The following is a 17,885-nucleotide window of genomic DNA, read 5'->3' on the forward strand; positions in this document are numbered from 1 at the left end:
GAGTCAGCGGGCGGTGAGCGAATGAATGACCGCTCGAGGGGATGTATGCCGGCCACCGGGCCCTGTTTGACTGTCCAGGCTCAGCTTACCTGACCCTGGTTACCAGGGAATGCCACTCTGGGCCCTCCTTTTCATCCCCCTCCCTCACTGTGACCTCACCACCTGCCCCATTATGACCCAGTCTGGCTCCCAGTTAAAACTGGAGGGCAGAGGGCCCAGGCAGTCCTGGGACCAACGGCCATGGGTGAGCGAAACTACTACCGAGCCGAGCCGTTCACTGGCCCCATCCCCAGGAAATGCCAGGAGCAAGGATACTCAATTCTTCTGATCCCGGTCAGCTTCATCTTGCTCAACGTGGGGATCAACATGGTGACTATGGTCAGGGCAGGATCTGTGCAGCGCGGTTGGGGGAGCCCTGGGGTCTTGAAGGGGCTGAGGTGGGAGGGCTGCTGGGGTGTGACCGGGACAAGGGTTGGATTTCAGGGCTCACCCTGCTCCCGGCCTCCCCCCTCCCCTTCTTGCCTCAACTCTGGAGGCATCTGAAGAGATTCTTGCGGGCACTTTTCAATCGTATTTTCCACAAAGGTGAGTGGGCGCCGGCGTGGGTTCAGGGGATGTGGGCCTGTCCCCTTTCTTCTATCCCTGCCTTGATTCTCAGCCCCTCAGGAACCCAGGCCCTGACCCATCTCGCCTTTCCCCACAGACAAGCAAGCCAGCTGTGTAGGCACCCATCGCATGTGCATGCGCTGCTCCGTGGATCCCAAGAACCTGTGCTCAAGAGTTTCTTCCCACTTCTGCCATCGCCCAAGCTTCCTGCTCGGGCAGGTAAACCCACCTTGACTACTGCCTGCAGCGGGGCTCGGCGGGGGCGGAGCCGGCGGCCCCCCCGCCGCGGGCGAGTAAAGGAGAAGGCGGGCGGAGCGGGAGGCAAAAAGCCTACAGCACCCGGTATTCCCAGGCGGTCTCCCATCCAAGTACTAACCAGGCCCGACCCTGCTTAGCTTCCGAGATCAGACGAGATCGGGCGCGTTCAGGGTGGTATGGCCGTAGACGGGGGCGGGGGGCCGCGGGCGGCCTCTTGAGGCCCAGTTTCGCTGGCGCTGGCGCCTTAACGCCAGCCTGGCGGCCGGCCCGCCCCGGCAGGGCCCCCTCGCCCGCCCAGGCAGGGGCAACGGAGGTCTCGGGTATCGGGCGGCGGCGGAGGGTTTGGCGACCACCTCCCAGCCCAGGGCGGCCGTGACCCAGCAAACCCTTCGGCGCTTGGCGCCCCGCCCAAGATCCCGCACGTCGCTCACAGGGACGTGGCCCCGGAGGCTTCAGGGCCCGGGGCCCGCGGTCCCTTGGGCATCGGCCCTGCCCGCCCACGCGGCCCTAGGCGCAGCCCGGCCGCAGCCCGGGCCGGCCCTCCTGCCCGACAGCAGCTGGCCCGAAGCCACCGGGAGCCACCATTGAGTCGCCACGGCCCCTCAGCCCCGGCAAGGCCACCCTTGCCCCCACACCCCCCGCCGAGCTCAGGACCCCGCCCCTGGTGGCCGGCAGGCCCGGGGAAGCGGCCCCTGCCCTCGATCCCGCTCCCGCACCCGGCCGCGGTGACACGCCAGAGGGGCGGGGTGGGGGGGGGCTTTTGTCGGAGGGAGCTGTGGAGGGACACACCGGCACACAGGTGGCGGCGCCGGGGCTGGGCGCCGGTGGGGGCGGCCAGGTGCAGGTCGAGGGGCTCGCGGGCCGAAAGGACGGCAACTGGGCCCGCGGCGGAGTCTGGGTCCGGGCCAGCCACCCCGGGAGCGTCTGGGGTGCGGCTGCCTTCCAGGGCCGCCTTCTGGCCGCCTGGCCGGCCGGGCCGGCGGGGAGCGACCCCGCCGGCGCGCGCCGTGGTGGGAGGGGCCTGAGGAGGTGGGGCCTGCAGCGGGGCCCGGCGGGGGCGGAGCCGGCGGCCCCCGCCGCGGGCGAGTAAAGGAGAAGGCGGGCGGAGCGGGAGGCAAAAAGCCTACAGCACCCGGTATTCCCAGGCGGTCTCCCATCCAAGTACTAACCAGGCCCGACCCTGCTTAGCTTCCGAGATCAGACGAGATCGGGCGCGTTCAGGGTGGTATGGCCGTAGACGGGGGCGGGGGGCCGCGGGCGGCCTCTTGAGGCCCAGTTTCGCTGGCGCTGGCGCCTTAACGCCAGCCTGGCGGCCGGCCCGCCCCGGCAGGGCCCCCTCGCCCGCCCAGGCAGGGGCAACGGAGGTCTCGGGTATCGGGCGGCGGCGGAGGGTTTGGCGACCACCTCCCAGCCCAGGGCGGCCGTGACCCAGCAAACCCTTCGGCGCTTGGCGCCCCGCCCAAGATCCCGCACGTCGCTCACAGGGACGTGGCCCCGGAGGCTTCAGGGCCCGGGGCCCGCGGTCCCTTGGGCATCGGCCCTGCCCGCCCACGCGGCCCTAGGCGCAGCCCGGCCGCAGCCCGGGCCGGCCCTCCTGCCCGACAGCAGCTGGCCCGAAGCCACCGGGAGCCACCATTGAGTCGCCACGGCCCCTCAGCCCCGGCAAGGCCACCCTTGCCCCCACACCCCCCGCCGAGCTCAGGACCCCGCCCCTGGTGGCCGGCAGGCCCGGGGAAGCGGCCCCTGCCCTCGATCCCGCTCCCGCACCCGGCCGCGGTGACACGCCAGAGGGGCGGGGTGGGGGGGGGCTTTTGTCGGAGGGAGCTGTGGAGGGACACACCGGCACACAGGTGGCGGCGCCGGGGCTGGGCGCCGGTGGGGGCGGCCAGGTGCAGGTCGAGGGGCTCGCGGGCCGAAAGGACGGCAACTGGGCCCGCGGCGGAGTCTGGGTCCGGGCCAGCCACCCCGGGAGCGTCTGGGGTGCGCCTGCCTTCCAGGGCCGCCTTCTGGCCGCCTGGCCGGCCGGGCCGGCGGGGAGCGACCCCGCCGGCGCGCGCCGTGGTGGGAGGGGCCTGAGGAGGTGGGGCCTGCAGCGGGGCCCGGCGGGGGCGGAGCCGGCGGCCCCCGCCGCGGGCGAGTAAAGGAGAAGGCGGGCGGAGCGGGAGGCAAAAAGCCTACAGCACCCGGTATTCCCAGGCGGTCTCCCATCCAAGTACTAACCAGGCCCGACCCTGCTTAGCTTCCGAGATCAGACGAGATCGGGCGCGTTCAGGGTGGTATGGCCGTAGACGGGGGCGGGGGGCCGCGGGCGGCCTCTTGAGGCCCAGTTTCGCTGGCGCTGGCGCCTTAACGCCAGCCTGGCGGCCGGCCCGCCCCGGCAGGGCCCCCTCGCCCGCCCAGGCAGGGGCAACGGAGGTCTCGGGTATCGGGCGGCGGCGGAGGGTTTGGCGACCACCTCCCAGCCCAGGGCGGCCGTGACCCAGCAAACCCTTCGGCGCTTGGCGCCCCGCCCAAGATCCCGCACGTCGCTCACAGGGACGTGGCCCCGGAGGCTTCAGGGCCCGGGGCCCGCGGTCCCTTGGGCATCGGCCCTGCCCGCCCACGCGGCCCTAGGCGCAGCCCGGCCGCAGCCCGGGCCGGCCCTCCTGCCCGACAGCAGCTGGCCCGAAGCCACCGGGAGCCACCAATGAGTCGCCACGGCCCCTCAGCCCCGGCAAGGCCACCCTTGCCCCCACACCCCCCGCCGAGCTCAGGACCCCGCCCCTGGTGGCCGGCAGGCCCGGGGAAGCGGCCCCTGCCCTCGATCCCGCTCCCGCACCCGGCCGCGGTGACACGCCAGAGGGGCGGGGTGGGGGGGGGCTTTTGTCGGAGGGAGCTGTGGAGGGACACACCGGCACACAGGTGGCGGCGCCGGGGCTGGGCGCCGGTGGGGGCGGCCAGGTGCAGGTCGAGGGGCTCGCGGGCCGAAAGGACGGCAACTGGGCCCGCGGCGGAGTCTGGGTCCGGGCCAGCCACCCCGGGAGCGTCTGGGGTGCGGCTGCCTTCCAGGGCCGCCTTCTGGCCGCCTGGCCGGCCGGGCCGGCGGGGAGCGACCCCGCCGGCGCGCGCCGTGGTGGGAGGGGCCTGAGGAGGTGGGGCCTGCAGCGGGGCCCGGCGGGGGCGGAGCCGGCGGCCCCCGCCGCGGGCGAGTAAAGGAGAAGGCGGGCGGAGCGGGAGGCAAAAAGCCTACAGCACCCGGTATTCCCAGGCGGTCTCCCATCCAAGTACTAACCAGGCCCGACCCTGCTTAGCTTCCGAGATCAGACGAGATCGGGCGCGTTCAGGGTGGTATGGCCGTAGACGGGGGCGGGGGGCCGCGGGCGGCCTCTTGAGGCCCAGTTTCGCTGGCGCTGGCGCCTTAACGCCAGCCTGGCGGCCGGCCCGCCCCGGCAGGGCCCCCTCGCCCGCCCAGGCAGGGGCAACGGAGGTCTCGGGTATCGGGCGGCGGCGGAGGGTTTGGCGACCACCTCCCAGCCCAGGGCGGCCGTGACCCAGCAAACCCTTCGGCGCTTGGCGCCCCGCCCAAGATCCCGCACGTCGCTCACAGGGACGTGGCCCCGGAGGCTTCAGGGCCCGGGGCCCGCGGTCCCTTGGGCATCGGCCCTGCCCGCCCACGCGGCCCTAGGCGCAGCCCGGCCGCAGCCCGGGCCGGCCCTCCTGCCCGACAGCAGCTGGCCCGAAGCCACCGGGAGCCACCATTGAGTCGCCACGGCCCCTCAGCCCCGGCAAGGCCACCCTTGCCCCCACACCCCCCGCCGAGCTCAGGACCCCGCCCCTGGTGGCCGGCAGGCCCGGGGAAGCGGCCCCTGCCCTCGATCCCGCTCCCGCACCCGGCCGCGGTGACACGCCAGAGGGGCGGGGTGGGGGGGGGCTTTTGTCGGAGGGAGCTGTGGAGGGACACACCGGCACACAGGTGGCGGCGCCGGGGCTGGGCGCCGGTGGGGGCGGCCAGGTGCAGGTCGAGGGGCTCGCGGGCCGAAAGGACGGCAACTGGGCCCGCGGCGGAGTCTGGGTCCGGGCCAGCCACCCCGGGAGCGTCTGGGGTGCGGCTGCCTTCCAGGGCCGCCTTCTGGCCGCCTGGCCGGCCGGGCCGGCGGGGAGCGACCCCGCCGGCGCGCGCCGTGGTGGGAGGGGCCTGAGGAGGTGGGGCCTGCAGCGGGGCCCGGCGGGGGCGGAGCCGGCGGCCCCCGCCGCGGGCGAGTAAAGGAGAAGGCGGGCGGAGCGGGAGGCAAAAAGCCTACAGCACCCGGTATTCCCAGGCGGTCTCCCATCCAAGTACTAACCAGGCCCGACCCTGCTTAGCTTCCGAGATCAGACGAGATCGGGCGCGTTCAGGGTGGTATGGCCGTAGACGGGGGCGGGGGGCCGCGGGCGGCCTCTTGAGGCCCAGTTTCGCTGGCGCTGGCGCCTTAACGCCAGCCTGGCGGCCGGCCCGCCCCGGCAGGGCCCCCTCGCCCGCCCAGGCAGGGGCAACGGAGGTCTCGGGTATCGGGCGGCGGCGGAGGGTTTGGCGACCACCTCCCAGCCCAGGGCGGCCGTGACCCAGCAAACCCTTCGGCGCTTGGCGCCCCGCCCAAGATCCCGCACGTCGCTCACAGGGACGTGGCCCCGGAGGCTTCAGGGCCCGGGGCCCGCGGTCCCTTGGGCATCGGCCCTGCCCGCCCACGCGGCCCTAGGCGCAGCCCGGCCGCAGCCCGGGCCGGCCCTCCTGCCCGACAGCAGCTGGCCCGAAGCCACCGGGAGCCACCATTGAGTCGCCACGGCCCCTCAGCCCCGGCAAGGCCACCCTTGCCCCCACACCCCCCGCCGAGCTCAGGACCCCGCCCCTGGTGGCCGGCAGGCCCGGGGAAGCGGCCCCTGCCCTCGATCCCGCTCCCGCACCCGGCCGCGGTGACACGCCAGAGGGGCGGGGTGGGGGGGGGCTTTTGACGGAGGGAGCTGTGGAGGGACATACCGGCACACAGGTGGCGGCGCCGGGGCTGGGCGCCGGTGGGGGCGGCCAGGTGCAGGTCGAGGGGCTCGCGGGCCGAAAGGACGGCAACTGGGCCCATGGCGGAGTCTGGGTCTGGAGGGCTCTGAGCCTCCATCCGCTCTGTTGCCTCGGGTCTACCGGCCCGACGCCTGGTAGCGCGACACCCCACCGGCCCAGAGACGTAGCCTCCCCAGCTGTGCTCACAGCGAGTCCAACCGCAGCCTGCATCCCTCCACGGGACACTTGGATTACTCCCGCGATCCCCACGAGGTGCGGCACCCGGCGGCCGAATGGGCTGAGATCCTGCCCTTGCGGCGCCCTGTGGCCACCTCCGCCTCCCTCACGGTACTGGCCGAGGCCTCGGACCAGCGGGCCCCGGCTCCCAGCTCAGCGCTGCTCCTCCGCCCCTCTCACCTCCTGCCCGACGTCCAGGCTACCGAGCACCCTCCACCCCCGCCCACCTTCATGCCACTCAGCCGGAACCCGGGAGGCAATGCCAACTACCAGGTGTATGACAGTCTGGTGCTGAAGCGGCAACCGCAGGAGGGCCAAGCGCGGGCCAACTCGCTGCTACCTTCCACCTCGGCCTCCAGGCCCTCTCTGCACGGGAGCCAGACTGGGAAAATGAACTTACCAGCAGCAAGTGGGGCAGGGGCAGGGGGCGGCAGGGCATGGAGAGAGGAATAAAGAGCGCCAGAGTCCAGGAAACATTGGTGGTCTGTGGCTTGGAAGCGCCACTCCTTCTGCCAGCCTGGGTCCCTGCGCTTGGCTTCCTGCAATAAGAAGCCAGTGTCCCCTTCTTGGCCTGAGGGTCCCTTTGGTTTAGTGGCCACAGTTCTGCCAGCAGGCCCCTCCTGGTCCTATACCATGCACTAAGTACATCTGCAGCTGCAGACTCCAAACCCCTGGTCTCTGGGCACCTCCTCTGTGTCTCAGCTGTCCCTGTCCACAGAGAGCCTCATACAAGAAGTTGCTTCCAAACTGGGAGGTTCCACATCTGGGCAGGTCCAGCTCCAGGCCCAGTGAAGGGCATGAAGAAGGCTGAGGCTCTGGACTCCAGCCAGGCCTTCAGCAGGCCTCTGAGGCCAAGGTCTTCCTAGTCTCAAGAGGGGCCAAGAGACGCAATGTGTCATTTGAACAAGTGAGTCAGCGGGCGGTGAGCGAATGAATGACCGCTCGAGGGGATGTATGCCGGCCACCGGGCCCTGTTTGACTGTCCAGGCTCAGCTTACCTGACCCTGGTTACCAGGGAATGCCACTCTGGGCCCTCCTTTTCATCCCCCTCCCTCACTGTGACCTCACCACCTGCCCCATTATGACCCAGTCTGGCTCCCAGTTAAAACTGGAGGGCAGAGGGCCCAGGCAGTCCTGGGACCAACGGCCATGGGTGAGCGAAACTACTACCGAGCCGAGCCGTTCACTGGCCCCATCCCCAGGAAATGCCAGGAGCAAGGATACTCAATTCTTCTGATCCCGGTCAGCTTCATCTTGCTCAACGTGGGGATCAACATGGTGACTATGGTCAGGGCAGGATCTGTGCAGCGCGGTTGGGGGAGCCCTGGGGTCTTGAAGGGGCTGAGGTGGGAGGGCTGCTGGGGTGTGACCGGGACAAGGGTTGGATTTCAGGGCTCACCCTGCTCCCGGCCTCCCCCCTCCCCTTCTTCCCTCAACTCTGGAGGCATCTGAAGAGATTCTTGCGGGCACTTTTCAATCGTATTTTCCACAAAGGTGAGTGGGCGCCGGCGTGGGTTCAGGGGATGTGGGCCTGTCCCCTTTCTTCTATCCCTGCCTTGATTCTCAGCCCCTCAGGAACCCAGGCCCTGACCCATCTCGCCTTTCCCCACAGACAAGCAAGCCAGCTGTGTAGGCACCCATCGCATGTGCATGCGCTGCTCCGTGGATCCCAAGAACCTGTGCTCAAGAGTTTCTTCCCACTTCTGCCATCGCCCAAGCTTCCTGCTCGGGCAGGTAAACCCACCTTGACTACTGCCTGCAGCGGGGCTCGGCGGGGGCGGAGCCGGCGGCCCCCCCGCCGCGGGCGAGTAAAGGAGAAGGCGGGCGGAGCGGGAGGCAAAAAGCCTACAGCACCCGGTATTCCCAGGCGGTCTCCCATCCAAGTACTAACCAGGCCCGACCCTGCTTAGCTTCCGAGATCAGACGAGATCGGGCGCGTTCAGGGTGGTATGGCCGTAGACGGGGGCGGGGGGCCGCGGGCGGCCTCTTGAGGCCCAGTTTCGCTGGCGCTGGCGCCTTAACGCCAGCCTGGCGGCCGGCCCGCCCCGGCAGGGCCCCCTCGCCCGCCCAGGCAGGGGCAACGGAGGTCTCGGGTATCGGGCGGCGGCGGAGGGTTTGGCGACCACCTCCCAGCCCAGGGCGGCCGTGACCCAGCAAACCCTTCGGCGCTTGGCGCCCCGCCCAAGATCCCGCACGTCGCTCACAGGGACGTGGCCCCGGAGGCTTCAGGGCCCGGGGCCCGCGGTCCCTTGGGCATCGGCCCTGCCCGCCCACGCGGCCCTAGGCGCAGCCCGGCCGCAGCCCGGGCCGGCCCTCCTGCCCGACAGCAGCTGGCCCGAAGCCACCGGGAGCCACCAATGAGTCGCCACGGCCCCTCAGCCCCGGCAAGGCCACCCTTGCCCCCACACCCCCCGCCGAGCTCAGGACCCCGCCCCTGGTGGCCGGCAGGCCCGGGGAAGCGGCCCCTGCCCTCGATCCCGCTCCCGCACCCGGCCGCGGTGACACGCCAGAGGGGCGGGGTGGGGGGGGGCTTTTGTCGGAGGGAGCTGTGGAGGGACACACCGGCACACAGGTGGCGGCGCCGGGGCTGGGCGCCGGTGGGGGCGGCCAGGTGCAGGTCGAGGGGCTCGCGGGCCGAAAGGACGGCAACTGGGCCCGCGGCGGAGTCTGGGTCCGGGCCAGCCACCCCGGGAGCGTCTGGGGTGCGGCTGCCTTCCAGGGCCGCCTTCTGGCCGCCTGGCCGGCCGGGCCGGCGGGGAGCGACCCCGCCGGCGCGCGCCGTGGTGGGAGGGGCCTGAGGAGGTGGGGCCTGCAGCGGGGCCCGGCGGGGGCGGAGCCGGCGGCCCCCGCCGCGGGCGAGTAAAGGAGAAGGCGGGCGGAGCGGGAGGCAAAAAGCCTACAGCACCCGGTATTCCCAGGCGGTCTCCCATCCAAGTACTAACCAGGCCCGACCCTGCTTAGCTTCCGAGATCAGACGAGATCGGGCGCGTTCAGGGTGGTATGGCCGTAGACGGGGGCGGGGGGCCGCGGGCGGCCTCTTGAGGCCCAGTTTCGCTGGCGCTGGCGCCTTAACGCCAGCCTGGCGGCCGGCCCGCCCCGGCAGGGCCCCCTCGCCCGCCCAGGCAGGGGCAACGGAGGTCTCGGGTATCGGGCGGCGGCGGAGGGTTTGGCGACCACCTCCCAGCCCAGGGCGGCCGTGACCCAGCAAACCCTTCGGCGCTTGGCGCCCCGCCCAAGATCCCGCACGTCGCTCACAGGGACGTGGCCCCGGAGGCTTCAGGGCCCGGGGCCCGCGGTCCCTTGGGCATCGGCCCTGCCCGCCCACGCGGCCCTAGGCGCAGCCCGGCCGCAGCCCGGGCCGGCCCTCCTGCCCGACAGCAGCTGGCCCGAAGCCACCGGGAGCCACCATTGAGTCGCCACGGCCCCTCAGCCCCGGCAAGGCCACCCTTGCCCCCACACCCCCCGCCGAGCTCAGGACCCCGCCCCTGGTGGCCGGCAGGCCCGGGGAAGCGGCCCCTGCCCTCGATCCCGCTCCCGCACCCGGCCGCGGTGACACGCCAGAGGGGCGGGGTGGGGGGGGGCTTTTGTCGGAGGGAGCTGTGGAGGGACACACCGGCACACAGGTGGCGGCGCCGGGGCTGGGCGCCGGTGGGGGCGGCCAGGTGCAGGTCGAGGGGCTCGCGGGCCGAAAGGACGGCAACTGGGCCCGCGGCGGAGTCTGGGTCCGGGCCAGCCACCCCGGGAGCGTCTGGGGTGCGCCTGCCTTCCAGGGCCGCCTTCTGGCCGCCTGGCCGGCCGGGCCGGCGGGGAGCGACCCCGCCGGCGCGCGCCGTGGTGGGAGGGGCCTGAGGAGGTGGGGCCTGCAGCGGGGCCCGGCGGGGGCGGAGCCGGCGGCCCCCGCCGCGGGCGAGTAAAGGAGAAGGCGGGCGGAGCGGGAGGCAAAAAGCCTACAGCACCCGGTATTCCCAGGCGGTCTCCCATCCAAGTACTAACCAGGCCCGACCCTGCTTAGCTTCCGAGATCAGACGAGATCGGGCGCGTTCAGGGTGGTATGGCCGTAGACGGGGGCGGGGGGCCGCGGGCGGCCTCTTGAGGCCCAGTTTCGCTGGCGCTGGCGCCTTAACGCCAGCCTGGCGGCCGGCCCGCCCCGGCAGGGCCCCCTCGCCCGCCCAGGCAGGGGCAACGGAGGTCTCGGGTATCGGGCGGCGGCGGAGGGTTTGGCGACCACCTCCCAGCCCAGGGCGGCCGTGACCCAGCAAACCCTTCGGCGCTTGGCGCCCCGCCCAAGATCCCGCACGTCGCTCACAGGGACGTGGCCCCGGAGGCTTCAGGGCCCGGGGCCCGCGGTCCCTTGGGCATCGGCCCTGCCCGCCCACGCGGCCCTAGGCGCAGCCCGGCCGCAGCCCGGGCCGGCCCTCCTGCCCGACAGCAGCTGGCCCGAAGCCACCGGGAGCCACCATTGAGTCGCCACGGCCCCTCAGCCCCAGCAAGGCCACCCTTGCCCCCACACCCCCCGCCGAGCTCAGGACCCCGCCCCTGGTGGCCGGCAGGCCCGGGGAAGCGGCCCCTGCCCTCGATCCCGCTCCCGCACCCGGCCGCGGTGACACGCCAGAGGGGCGGGGTGGGGGGGGGCTTTTGTCGGAGGGAGCTGTGGAGGGACACACCGGCACACAGGTGGCGGCGCCGGGGCTGGGCGCCGGTGGGGGCGGCCAGGTGCAGGTCGAGGGGCTCGCGGGCCGAAAGGACGGCAACTGGGCCCGCGGCGGAGTCTGGGTCCGGGCCAGCCACCCCGGGAGCGTCTGGGGTGCGGCTGCCTTCCAGGGCCGCCTTCTGGCCGCCTGGCCGGCCGGGCCGGCGGGGAGCGACCCCGCCGGCGCGCGCCGTGGTGGGAGGGGCCTGAGGAGGTGGGGCCTGCAGCGGGGCCCGGCGGGGGCGGAGCCGGCGGCCCCCGCCGCGGGCGAGTAAAGGAGAAGGCGGGCGGAGCGGGAGGCAAAAAGCCTACAGCACCCGGTATTCCCAGGCGGTCTCCCATCCAAGTACTAACCAGGCCCGACCCTGCTTAGCTTCCGAGATCAGACGAGATCGGGCGCGTTCAGGGTGGTATGGCCGTAGACGGGGGCGGGGGGCCGCGGGCGGCCTCTTGAGGCCCAGTTTCGCTGGCGCTGGCGCCTTAACGCCAGCCTGGCGGCCGGCCCGCCCCGGCAGGGCCCCCTCGCCCGCCCAGGCAGGGGCAACGGAGGTCTCGGGTATCGGGCGGCGGCGGAGGGTTTGGCGACCACCTCCCAGCCCAGGGCGGCCGTGACCCAGCAAACCCTTCGGCGCTTGGCGCCCCGCCCAAGATCCCGCACGTCGCTCACAGGGACGTGGCCCCGGAGGCTTCAGGGCCCGGGGCCCGCGGTCCCTTGGGCATCGGCCCTGCCCGCCCACGCGGCCCTAGGCGCAGCCCGGCCGCAGCCCGGGCCGGCCCTCCTGCCCGACAGCAGCTGGCCCGAAGCCACCGGGAGCCACCATTGAGTCGCCACGGCCCCTCAGCCCCGGCAAGGCCACCCTTGCCCCCACACCCCCCGCCGAGCTCAGGACCCCGCCCCTGGTGGCCGGCAGGCCCGGGGAAGCGGCCCCTGCCCTCGATCCCGCTCCCGCACCCGGCCGCGGTGACACGCCAGAGGGGCGGGGTGGGGGGGGGCTTTTGACGGAGGGAGCTGTGGAGGGACATACCGGCACACAGGTGGCGGCGCCGGGGCTGGGCGCCGGTGGGGGCGGCCAGGTGCAGGTCGAGGGGCTCGCGGGCCGAAAGGACGGCAACTGGGCCCATGGCGGAGTCTGGGTCTGGAGGGCTCTGAGCCTCCATCCGCTCTGTTGCCTCGGGTCTACCGGCCCGACGCCTGGTAGCGCGACACCCCACCGGCCCAGAGACGTAGCCTCCCCAGCTGTGCTCACAGCGAGTCCAACCGCAGCCTGCATCCCTCCACGGGACACTTGGATTACTCCCGCGATCCCCACGAGGTGCGGCACCCGGCGGCCGAATGGGCTGAGATCCTGCCCTTGCGGCGCCCTGTGGCCACCTCCGCCTCCCTCACGGTACTGGCCGAGGCCTCGGACCAGCGGGCCCCGGCTCCCAGCTCAGCGCTGCTCCTCCGCCCCTCTCACCTCCTGCCCGACGTCCAGGCTACCGAGCACCCTCCACCCCCGCCCACCTTCATGCCACTCAGCCGGAACCCGGGAGGCAATGCCAACTACCAGGTGTATGACAGTCTGGTGCTGAAGCGGCAACCGCAGGAGGGCCAAGCGCGGGCCAACTCGCTGCTACCTTCCACCTCGGCCTCCAGGCCCTCTCTGCACGGGAGCCAGACTGGGAAAATGAACTTACCAGCAGCAAGTGGGGGCAGGGGCAGGGGGCGGCAGGGCATGGAGAGAGGAATAAAGAGCGCCAGAGTCCAGGAAACATTGGTGGTCTGTGGCTTGGAAGCGCCACTCCTTCTGCCAGCCTGGGTCCCTGCGCTTGGCTTCCTGCAATAAGAAGCCAGTGTCCCCTTCTTGGCCTGAGGGTCCCTTTGGTTTAGTGGCCACAGTTCTGCCAGCAGGCCCCTCCTGGTCCTATACCATGCACTAAGTACATCTGCAGCTGCAGACTCCAAACCCCTGGTCTCTGGGCACCTCCTCTGTGTCTCAGCTGTCCCTGTCCACAGAGAGCCTCATACAAGAAGTTGCTTCCAAACTGGGAGGTTCCACATCTGGGCAGGTCCAGCTCCAGGCCCAGTGAAGGGCATGAAGAAGGCTGAGGCTCTGGACTCCAGCCAGGCCTTCAGCAGGCCTCTGAGGCCAAGGTCTTCCTAGTCTCAAGAGGGGCCAAGAGACGCAATGTGTCATTTGAACAAGTGAGTCAGCGGGCGGTGAGCGAATGAATGACCGCTCGAGGGGATGTATGCCGGCCACCGGGCCCTGTTTGACTGTCCAGGCTCAGCTTACCTGACCCTGGTTACCAGGGAATGCCACTCTGGGCCCTCCTTTTCATCCCCCTCCCTCACTGTGACCTCACCACCTGCCCCATTATGACCCAGTCTGGCTCCCAGTTAAAACTGGAGGGCAGAGGGCCCAGGCAGTCCTGGGACCAACGGCCATGGGTGAGCGAAACTACTACCGAGCCGAGCCGTTCACTGGCCCCATCCCCAGGAAATGCCAGGAGCAAGGATACTCAATTCTTCTGATCCCGGTCAGCTTCATCTTGCTCAACGTGGGGATCAACATGGTGACTATGGTCAGGGCAGGATCTGTGCAGCGCGGTTGGGGGAGCCCTGGGGTCTTGAAGGGGCTGAGGTGGGAGGGCTGCTGGGGTGTGACCGGGACAAGGGTTGGATTTCAGGGCTCACCCTGCTCCCGGCCTCCCCCCTCCCCTTCTTGCCTCAACTCTGGAGGCATCTGAAGAGATTCTTGCGGGCACTTTTCAATCGTATTTTCCACAAAGGTGAGTGGGCGCCGGCGTGGGTTCAGGGGATGTGGGCCTGTCCCCTTTCTTCTATCCCTGCCTTGATTCTCAGCCCCTCAGGAACCCAGGCCCTGACCCATCTCGCCTTTCCCCACAGACAAGCAAGCCAGCTGTGTAGGCACCCATCGCATGTGCATGCGCTGCTCCGTGGATCCCAAGAACCTGTGCTCAAGAGTTTCTTCCCACTTCTGCCATCGCCCAAGCTTCCTGCTCGGGCAGGTAAACCCACCTTGACTACTGCCTGCAGCGGGGCTCGGCGGGGGCGGAGCCGGCGGCCCCCCCGCCGCGGGCGAGTAAAGGAGAAGGCGGGCGGAGCGGGAGGCAAAAAGCCTACAGCACCCGGTATTCCCAGGCGGTCTCCCATCCAAGTACTAACCAGGCCCGACCCTGCTTAGCTTCCGAGATCAGACGAGATCGGGCGCGTTCAGGGTGGTATGGCCGTAGACGGGGGCGGGGGGCCGCGGGCGGCCTCTTGAGGCCCAGTTTCGCTGGCGCTGGCGCCTTAACGCCAGCCTGGCGGCCGGCCCGCCCCGGCAGGGCCCCCTCGCCCGCCCAGGCAGGGGCAACGGAGGTCTCGGGTATCGGGCGGCGGCGGAGGGTTTGGCGACCACCTCCCAGCCCAGGGCGGCCGTGACCCAGCAAACCCTTCGGCGCTTGGCGCCCCGCCCAAGATCCCGCACGTCGCTCACAGGGACGTGGCCCCGGAGGCTTCAGGGCCCGGGGCCCGCGGTCCCTTGGGCATCGGCCCTGCCCGCCCACGCGGCCCTAGGCGCAGCCCGGCCGCAGCCCGGGCCGGCCCTCCTGCCCGACAGCAGCTGGCCCGAAGCCACCGGGAGCCACCATTGAGTCGCCACGGCCCCTCAGCCCCGGCAAGGCCACCCTTGCCCCCACACCCCCCGCCGAGCTCAGGACCCCGCCCCTGGTGGCCGGCAGGCCCGGGGAAGCGGCCCCTGCCCTCGATCCCGCTCCCGCACCCGGCCGCGGTGACACGCCAGAGGGGCGGGGTGGGGGGGGGCTTTTGTCGGAGGGAGCTGTGGAGGGACACACCGGCACACAGGTGGCGGCGCCGGGGCTGGGCGCCGGTGGGGGCGGCCAGGTGCAGGTCGAGGGGCTCGCGGGCCGAAAGGACGGCAACTGGGCCCGCGGCGGAGTCTGGGTCCGGGCCAGCCACCCCGGGAGCGTCTGGGGTGCGCCTGCCTTCCAGGGCCGCCTTCTGGCCGCCTGGCCGGCCGGGCCGGCGGGGAGCGACCCCGCCGGCGCGCGCCGTGGTGGGAGGGGCCTGAGGAGGTGGGGCCTGCAGCGGGGCCCGGCGGGGGCGGAGCCGGCGGCCCCCGCCGCGGGCGAGTAAAGGAGAAGGCGGGCGGAGCGGGAGGCAAAAAGCCTACAGCACCCGGTATTCCCAGGCGGTCTCCCATCCAAGTACTAACCAGGCCCGACCCTGCTTAGCTTCCGAGATCAGACGAGATCGGGCGCGTTCAGGGTGGTATGGCCGTAGACGGGGGCGGGGGGCCGCGGGCGGCCTCTTGAGGCCCAGTTTCGCTGGCGCTGGCGCCTTAACGCCAGCCTGGCGGCCGGCCCGCCCCGGCAGGGCCCCCTCGCCCGCCCAGGCAGGGGCAACGGAGGTCTCGGGTATCGGGCGGCGGCGGAGGGTTTGGCGACCACCTCCCAGCCCAGGGCGGCCGTGACCCAGCAAACCCTTCGGCGCTTGGCGCCCCGCCCAAGATCCCGCACGTCGCTCACAGGGACGTGGCCCCGGAGGCTTCAGGGCCCGGGGCCCGCGGTCCCTTGGGCATCGGCCCTGCCCGCCCACGCGGCCCTAGGCGCAGCCCGGCCGCAGCCCGGGCCGGCCCTCCTGCCCGACAGCAGCTGGCCCGAAGCCACCGGGAGCCACCATTGAGTCGCCACGGCCCCTCAGCCCCGGCAAGGCCACCCTTGCCCCCACACCCCCCGCCGAGCTCAGGACCCCGCCCCTGGTGGCCGGCAGGCCCGGGGAAGCGGCCCCTGCCCTCGATCCCGCTCCCGCACCCGGCCGCGGTGACACGCCAGAGGGGCGGGGTGGGGGGGGGCTTTTGTCGGAGGGAGCTGTGGAGGGACACACCGGCACACAGGTGGCGGCGCCGGGGCTGGGCGCCGGTGGGGGCGGCCAGGTGCAGGTCGAGGGGCTCGCGGGCCGAAAGGACGGCAACTGGGCCCGCGGCGGAGTCTGGGTCCGGGCCAGCCACCCCGGGAGCGTCTGGGGTGCGCCTGCCTTCCAGGGCCGCCTTCTGGCCGCCTGGCCGGCCGGGCCGGCGGGGAGCGACCCCGCCGGCGCGCGCCGTGGTGGGAGGGGCCTGAGGAGGTGGGGCCTGCAGCGGGGCCCGGCGGGGGCGGAGCCGGCGGCCCCCGCCGCGGGCGAGTAAAGGAGAAGGCGGGCGGAGCGGGAGGCAAAAAGCCTACAGCACCCGGTATTCCCAGGCGGTCTCCCATCCAAGTACTAACCAGGCCCGACCCTGCTTAGCTTCCGAGATCAGACGAGATCGGGCGCGTTCAGGGTGGTATGGCCGTAGACGGGGGCGGGGGGCCGCGGGCGGCCTCTTGAGGCCCAGTTTCGCTGGCGCTGGCGCCTTAACGCCAGCCTGGCGGCCGGCCCGCCCCGGCAGGGCCCCCTCGCCCGCCCAGGCAGGGGCAACGGAGGTCTCGGGTATCGGGCGGCGGCGGAGGGTTTGGCGACCACCTCCCAGCCCAGGGCGGCCGTGACCCAGCAAACCCTTCGGCGCTTGGCGCCCCGCCCAAGATCCCGCACGTCGCTCACAGGGACGTGGCCCCGGAGGCTTCAGGGCCCGGGGCCCGCGGTCCCTTGGGCATCGGCCCTGCCCGCCCACGCGGCCCTAGGCGCAGCCCGGCCGCAGCCCGGGCCGGCCCTCCTGCCCGACAGCAGCTGGCCCGAAGCCACCGGGAGCCACCATTGAGTCGCCACGGCCCCTCAGCCCCGGCAAGGCCACCCTTGCCACCACACCCCCCGCCGAGCTCAGGACCCCGCCCCTGGTGGCCGGCAGGCCCGGGGAAGCGGCCCCTGCCCTCGATCCCGCTCCCGCACCCGGCCGCGGTGACACGCCAGAGGGGCGGGGTGGGGGGGGGCTTTTGTCGGAGGGAGCTGTGGAGGGACACACCGGCACACAGGTGGCGGCGCCGGGGTTGGGCGCCGGTGGGGGCGGCCAGGTGCAGGTCGAGGGGCTCGCGGGCCGAAAGGACGGCAACTGGGCCCGCGGCGGAGTCTGGGTCCGGGCCAGCCACCCCGGGAGCGTCTGGGGTGCGGCTGCCTTCCAGGGCCGCCTTCTGGCCGCCTGGCCGGCCGGGCCGGCGGGGAGCGACCCCGCCGGCGCGCGCCGTGGTGGGAGGGGCCTGAGGAGGTGGGGCCTGCAGCGGGGCCCGGCGGGGGCGGAGCCGGCGGCCCCCGCCGCGGGCGAGTAAAGGAGAAGGCGGGCGGAGCGGGAGGCAAAAAGCCTACAGCACCCGGTATTCCCAGGCGGTCTCCCATCCAAGTACTAACCAGGCCCGACCCTGCTTAGCTTCCGAGATCAGACGAGATCGGGCGCGTTCAGGGTGGTATGGCCGTAGACGGGGGCGGGGGGCCGCGGGCGGCCTCTTGAGGCCCAGTTTCGCTGGCGCTGGCGCCTTAACGCCAGCCTGGCGGCCGGCCCGCCCCGGCAGGGCCCCCTCGCCCGCCCAGGCAGGGGCAACGGAGGTCTCGGGTATCGGGCGGCGGCGGAGGGTTTGGCGACCACCTCCCAGCCCAGGGCGGCCGTGACCCAGCAAACCCTTCGGCGCTTGGCGCCCCGCCCAAGATCCCGCACGTCGCTCACAGGGACGTGGCCCCGGAGGCTTCAGGGCCCGGGGCCCGCGGTCCCTTGGGCATCGGCCCTGCCCGCCCACGCGGCCCTAGGCGCAGCCCGGCCGCAGCCCGGGCCGGCCCTCCTGCCCGACAGCAGCTGGCCCGAAGCCACCGGGAGCCACCATTGAGTCGCCACGGCCCCTCAGCCCCGGCAAGGCCACCCTTGCCCCCACACCCCCCGCCGAGCTCAGGACCCCGCCCCTGGTGGCCGGCAGGCCCGGGGAAGCGGCCCCTGCCCTCGATCCCGCTCCCGCACCCGGCCGCGGTGACACGCCAGAGGGGCGGGGTGGGGGGGGGCTTTTGACGGAGGGAGCTGTGGAGGGACACACCGGCACACAGGTGGCGGCGCCGGGGCTGGGCGCCGGTGGGGGCGGCCAGGTGCAGGTCGAGGGGCTCGCGGGCCGAAAGGACGGCAACTGGGC

At 72.7% G+C, this 17,885-nt stretch overlaps 13 non-coding genes across 13 annotated transcripts; all 13 read right to left on the bottom strand.

Annotated features, from left to right (window-relative positions):
• Positions 1 to 933: 933 nt before the first annotated feature.
• LOC132596619 (5S ribosomal RNA) lies at positions 934 to 1,052 on the bottom strand. Its single transcript, XR_009562696.1, has one exon. It is a non-coding gene; the product is annotated as a 5S ribosomal RNA (ribosomal RNA).
• A 932-nt stretch (positions 1,053 to 1,984) lies between these two features.
• Positions 1,985 to 2,103, bottom strand: LOC132596620 (5S ribosomal RNA). The gene has a single exon (XR_009562697.1). It is a non-coding gene; the product is annotated as a 5S ribosomal RNA (ribosomal RNA).
• Positions 2,104 to 3,035: 932 nt separating this feature from the next.
• Positions 3,036 to 3,154, bottom strand: LOC132596621 (5S ribosomal RNA). Its single transcript, XR_009562698.1, has one exon. It is a non-coding gene; the product is annotated as a 5S ribosomal RNA (ribosomal RNA).
• Positions 3,155 to 4,086: 932 nt separating this feature from the next.
• LOC132596622 (5S ribosomal RNA) lies at positions 4,087 to 4,205 on the bottom strand. The gene has a single exon (XR_009562699.1). It is a non-coding gene; the product is annotated as a 5S ribosomal RNA (ribosomal RNA).
• Positions 4,206 to 5,137: 932 nt separating this feature from the next.
• Positions 5,138 to 5,256, bottom strand: LOC132596623 (5S ribosomal RNA). The gene has a single exon (XR_009562700.1). It is a non-coding gene; the product is annotated as a 5S ribosomal RNA (ribosomal RNA).
• A 2,695-nt stretch (positions 5,257 to 7,951) lies between these two features.
• Positions 7,952 to 8,070, bottom strand: LOC132596624 (5S ribosomal RNA). Its single transcript, XR_009562701.1, has one exon. It is a non-coding gene; the product is annotated as a 5S ribosomal RNA (ribosomal RNA).
• A 932-nt stretch (positions 8,071 to 9,002) lies between these two features.
• On the bottom strand, positions 9,003 to 9,121 carry LOC132596625 (5S ribosomal RNA). The gene has a single exon (XR_009562702.1). It is a non-coding gene; the product is annotated as a 5S ribosomal RNA (ribosomal RNA).
• A 932-nt stretch (positions 9,122 to 10,053) lies between these two features.
• On the bottom strand, positions 10,054 to 10,172 carry LOC132596626 (5S ribosomal RNA). Its single transcript, XR_009562703.1, has one exon. It is a non-coding gene; the product is annotated as a 5S ribosomal RNA (ribosomal RNA).
• Positions 10,173 to 11,104: 932 nt separating this feature from the next.
• On the bottom strand, positions 11,105 to 11,223 carry LOC132596627 (5S ribosomal RNA). Its single transcript, XR_009562704.1, has one exon. It is a non-coding gene; the product is annotated as a 5S ribosomal RNA (ribosomal RNA).
• A 2,696-nt stretch (positions 11,224 to 13,919) lies between these two features.
• Positions 13,920 to 14,038, bottom strand: LOC132596628 (5S ribosomal RNA). Its single transcript, XR_009562705.1, has one exon. It is a non-coding gene; the product is annotated as a 5S ribosomal RNA (ribosomal RNA).
• A 932-nt stretch (positions 14,039 to 14,970) lies between these two features.
• Positions 14,971 to 15,089, bottom strand: LOC132596630 (5S ribosomal RNA). Its single transcript, XR_009562707.1, has one exon. It is a non-coding gene; the product is annotated as a 5S ribosomal RNA (ribosomal RNA).
• Positions 15,090 to 16,021: 932 nt separating this feature from the next.
• Positions 16,022 to 16,140, bottom strand: LOC132596631 (5S ribosomal RNA). The gene has a single exon (XR_009562708.1). It is a non-coding gene; the product is annotated as a 5S ribosomal RNA (ribosomal RNA).
• A 932-nt stretch (positions 16,141 to 17,072) lies between these two features.
• On the bottom strand, positions 17,073 to 17,191 carry LOC132596632 (5S ribosomal RNA). Its single transcript, XR_009562709.1, has one exon. It is a non-coding gene; the product is annotated as a 5S ribosomal RNA (ribosomal RNA).
• Positions 17,192 to 17,885: the final 694 nt, after the last annotated feature.

The sequence above is a fragment of the Globicephala melas genome, unplaced genomic scaffold (genome assembly GCF_963455315.2).
Source record: "Globicephala melas unplaced genomic scaffold, mGloMel1.2 SCAFFOLD_354, whole genome shotgun sequence".
NCBI classification, from domain to species: domain Eukaryota; kingdom Metazoa; phylum Chordata; class Mammalia; order Artiodactyla; family Delphinidae; genus Globicephala; species Globicephala melas.